This window comes from Cyprinus carpio, unplaced genomic scaffold, assembly GCF_018340385.1.
Source record: "Cyprinus carpio isolate SPL01 unplaced genomic scaffold, ASM1834038v1 S000006521, whole genome shotgun sequence".
Taxonomy (NCBI): Eukaryota; Metazoa; Chordata; class Actinopteri; order Cypriniformes; family Cyprinidae; genus Cyprinus; species Cyprinus carpio.
The window spans coordinates 162,796-168,191 of record NW_024879188.1 but is presented as its reverse complement, the minus strand read 5'-3'; the positions used below and the strand labels follow the sequence as shown (position 1 = coordinate 168,191).

Here is a 5,396-nt window from a genome sequence, read left to right as displayed (position 1 = left end):
GCGACGGAGACAGCGAGGCCCACCCCCCCCCCCCCCCCCCCCTGTAAAAAAAATATTTACCCACAACAAACTTTTAGTATTTGTATAATGTAACACAAATTTCTATTTTAATAAACACTGTCCTTTTGAACTTTTTATTTATCAAAGATCCCGGAAAAATCTCACAAGTCCAAAAAAAATATAGGGCAGCACAAAAACTGTTTCCAACATGGATTATAAATCAGCATAATAGAATGATTTGTGAAGGATCATGTGACACCGGGCCCTGGATAGAAATGATGCTGCAAATTGCTTTGCTCATAGACTAAATTATATTTGAAAGATAATTAAAATAGAAACTGTTTTATTTTAAATGCACTAATATTTCACCAATATTATTTTGTGAAATAATATTCAATATTTTTTATCAACTAGATACAGCCCTGAGGAGCATAGAAACATATTGAATAAACATTATTGATCCCAAACTTTTGAATGGCAGGTGTATTATACGTTGTATATATATATCTTTATAGAATATTATAACATAATATATAATATATATAATATATTATATATAATATATTAAAAAGTTTCAAGGAATTCTAAAAATGTACCATCATTTAGTCACGGGTCAAATAAATACAAATAGCACATTAAAGTTAAAAGTTACACAATTTTTTTTTGTGCGCGCTGTACATGTCTGGTCTAAAGAATGTTTTTGCCACAGGGTGGACGAAATGTCGCCCAATGGAGAAAAGTTTTCCTCAGCAAGAAAAAAACTTAGAGGGAACATTGATAAATTATTGGCATTACAAAAATATTTGGATCGTCCTTTATTTGATTAAAGATAATACTTCATTTTCTTCAAGAATAAAAACAGTATAAATAAATAATTAAAGAAAGAACCTCTATTAGGCCTAATGTGTAGGGATGTAGGAGTTATCTGCGAGGCGATTAATAGATGTAAAAAGAAACGAACAAAGATGGATGCTTGGTTTTCAGAAAAAACGAATACAAAACTCGTTCAAAAAAAAACACTATATGATGAAAAAAAGTCATGCTAACACTATTAGGTTCATAGAAATAATTTAAGCTATTAAAACTTTTTTTATAATCGATTCACTTTGAATTTCAAGACTATTAAACTGACTTTAAAATCGCAAGGAGTTTATGTTGAAACGGTAAAAATGTGACAGTGCAATGTTAAATAGCCTAAATAAACACTTGTATCTGTATTATGTACCCGAAAGACCTTGATTGGCATGTTAGCATAAAACCTAAACCATATATTTTTTGAATAATTAATTTTTTTTTTTTTTTTAATGAACCAATTCCTGTCTAAAAATGTGACAGACAACCTTTATATCAAACATTTTGGAAATCGTCACAGCTGAGCATCGGCAGGAGGCGAAGATTCTGAAGTTATATTTGTTTGTGCACGAAGGGTGATGTGTGATTCACACAGTCCATCTTTCAGGATGCAATGGAGGAAAATAAAGCTGGATAAAAAAAATAACAAACGAAAACTGCTAAAAAATGAATTACATTTGTGAGAGTTGCATTTTATTACATTCAGGAAATAATAACGGCAGGCCTAATAATTTGCTAATGTACCAACAGGACAATTTTTAGTTCCCTTCACTTTACCACAAATCCTTGTAAATTTAAAAAACATATCATAAACAGAACAAGATTACAAATATATAATTTTCTAATGGATTAATATAATTGCAAGAGGCTATCATAATAAGATAGGCTTATAAACAACAACCATAATAATATAATTAAAATAATTTAAAAGCGATAACATAAGGTTGGGCTTATCTCTCTCATATCGGACCAATCCAAAACAATGTTGCCCATTTGACGCGAAACTCTTAATTCATGAGGTAAAATTGCTTTGGATTTCAACCGTGTGCCCAGTTATTCGACGAAAAAAAAAACAAAAATCATAATTACCAAAAATATGCCAAAAGTGGCCCGCTGCTTCTTCGCACTGCAATGGCTAGGTGTTAAGGACCTGCTGTTTCCAATGTATATGTTGCGCGCCCGTGAGGCACCACGCGATCACAAGTCCACAATTCACAATTATTGGTTCACACAGTAAAAGGCATTTAAATTCAAAAATGCAAAGTGTTTGCAGCAGTTTGAAAAATCAAGAATGAATACACAGAGGTTAATAACGATAGATATATATAGATAAGATAATGACCATCATAATTTTTTGATGAGTAGACTGTAGCCTAAGACTATCCTATTTTTTACATTGGCTTTCATGATGTTATAATGTATCTTATAATGGTATTGTTGTTCACCGTGTCGGTATTTACCAATTTTGGTTTCTTCCTACGGTAAGTGCCCAGGCGAAATTGGACATTACAGTATATTTCCGCCCAATTTCCAGTTCGAAGGCAAACGTATGTTACATTCAAAGTGCATTAAAGTGTGCGAGACTGGAATGTTAAATTTTATTTTTTACAGCAAGGGTATATGATGTCACACTTGCCAGGGTGTGCCAGGGGACATTGCGATCAGTGTCGTCAAACCAGAATGAAACATATTTCCCCTGCTCAGACGGCATCGGGAGCAATGAAACACTGTGTCGGGACCATGTCAATGGAACCACAGTTCAGCCATGGCGTTCAGAAAATTCTCACGAGCTGATTATCTTAATCAGGTGTCGTAACAAAGAGGACCTGCAAAAATGAGCGAGAGCGGGGGTGCGAGGACTCGGACTTGAGAAACTGCTTGGTGTAGAGTAGTGATTGTTGTTTGTCATTTCTCCGATCACAGATGCCGACAGGGTTTTATGTTTTCGTGGGGCGATGCAACGCAGCGCATATAAAAACACCAGTATAAAGTCATTATAATCCGTAAATAGGGTTCCACTGGATGCAAAACCAAAGGTCATATGTTGTCATGGGTTTTAATGTTTTTTTGTCTTGCCGCCACTGGTCGTTATGCCTGGGACAAACGCATCACAGTATGGGCAAGGGGCGTAACATTTACTTTCCAATGCTTGAGGTATTTCAGCCAAGCACAAAAAGCACTGTATAAGCTGGCCAATCCGAGCACACAACCGCTTTTCGACCGCCCAGTCCTTTTATCCATGAGCTTTGTAAAAAATTAACAGGTTTCAGAAAGGCTTTTTTTGTTTTTTTTTGAACCTTTGAAAACCGCATATTATAAACACATTTCATTTACAACCAAATAGGTTCTTTTAGGCAAACTAATAATTAACCCCTTAAAACGGCTTCAAATGAATAATGTGTCACTTTGGACCAAATAAGTGGTGCTGTTGCCAAATCAATGTTATGTGTTTCTGTGTGAGGTGACCAATGGCCCAATACAAAGTTTGGGTGTCAATATTTCAAAGCTTTGCAGAGGGATATAAGCCTCAGACGCAGGTTTGGCATCATGCCATCAACTCGTTTGTTTGCTCTATAACAAAAATGGTTTTGTCTAGTAACAGGACATCCATAACTTTTTGCAGCACAGTCCCTGAAGATGATCTGACTCTATTTCGGTTGCAAATCAGACAACGGGTCTAGGAGTTCGAAAAAGTAAATTTTCAACAATTAAATCAAAATGGCGGACAGAAAAAATATATCACTGATTTTCAAAACACATGATCATGGGACACTATAGTTTGACTTGGCATGTTGCACTGAATCTAAAAGAGACCAGTTTTTGTGATTTTTGGACGTGTGTCAAAAAAATCACAAAATAGCCCTTGGCAAATGGCAAAATAGCCCCTTTTTTGCATCCTCTTGGCCAGTAGGTGGCACTGCACCGAAACTATGTGTGTAGCCTCATGTTTCATGGTTATTATAACATACATCAAGTTTGGTCTCAATAAGCTAAATCTAAAGCAAATTCATTTTTGCATGCTTTTAGTCTAATTCGTTCGCACATTATTTGAGAACCGTTTTGACTAACCAACTTGAATCCTATAACTTTTTGCCATCATGATCTAAAGATGATCTGAGCCAGTTTTTGGTGAAAATCAGACCAAACCGTCTAGGACAAGTTTAGGACAAGATATTTCCCCCTTAAATAAAAATGTTGACATTAATCACTTACCCCCATGCCATTCCAAACACATAAACGCTCTTTCTTCTTCGGAAAACAATTTAAGATATTTTGGATTGCAGCCGTGAGGGATGTGACTGTCCCATTGACTGCCAAGTAAATTACACTGGTCAAGGTCCAGAAAAGTATGATAAACATTGCCAGAATAGTCCATATGCCATCAGTGGTTCAACCCGTATCGTTTTGAAGCGATGAGAATACTTTTTTGACGTGAAGAAAAAAACAAAAATAGCGACTATTGAACAATTTGTCTCCTCTGTGTCTCTCTGCATCACCATAGCACCATATTGGAGAATATCCGCTTGAAAACATATGCGCCTTGTGGCACAGCTGACACAGAAGAGCGTACGCTGCTTGTGTTCAGCAGATACTCTCCAAAATGGCGATATTATTACAATATCATTCTTTATGGAATGAAGAAATGAAATGTTCCTCAGGGTTTTTTAGTTTAATTAATATAAGTACGGTTACTTCATTTTTGAAAGGAACTAGCTTTATGATATGAAAACCTATGTTTTATAGGTTTCATATGGTGAGAATCAGAATTTTTCCTGAGTTAATTGGAAGTGGAATTGTTTCACACAATGGGGAGAGATGTGGTGTTCTGTTGTTCTATGCTATACTTACTGAGATCGCTAAGTGAAAGTAGTACTGACTGAAGTGATACGGATAGGTGATAGAGAGGTAGAAAAAGAATGGAGAGCATGTGTTTGTATGCATGCTAAGAGTTATTCAAATATGTAACCAATTCACCTACTTTGGTCTGGCTTCATTCTAAATCCTGCAAATATAACACACTGTGTAAGCCAGAAGAAAGTTACTGATCCCTCACTAAAGCCTGCTAATGATTTTCTTTGATCTGTCTTTTGTTATGTTAAATGTTTTTTTTTTTGGTTCGGTTTTTTGTTTTGTTTTTAATTTCACATTATTTCTTTTGACAACAGATTTAAGTGGGGTTATTCTGGAGGTACTTGCGGAGGATTTCGGAGAGTGCTTTACCCCAGAAGTTACAGACATCCTGGACCAAACTGATGGCAGCATTGTACTGGTATATCACAGGGGCCTATACTGAGGTGGGGTGGCTCAAACTCTCCAGCTCAGCAGTCTGAGATTAGGGCATTCATTCCCACTGCACATGAACACTGGTTGTAACCCATCAGCTTGGTTAGCCAAAGGACTGACTTAAGATAAAAATAAATAGAATAGAATTAGAAAGATGTTTTCCATCATATGCATCATTCTCTTTCACATGTTGTATGTGCTGTGTAGTTTAACGTGCTTGTCTCTTTTAGGCTTGTGTTTCAATATGTATATCAAAACAA

At 35.8% G+C, this 5,396-nt stretch overlaps 1 pseudogene; it reads left to right on the top strand.

Moving 5' to 3' along the window:
• The window catches only part of LOC122143863, an 80,472-nt pseudogene extending 75,289 nt beyond the window's left edge, over positions 1–5,183 (top strand).
• Positions 5,184–5,396: the final 213 nt, after the last annotated feature.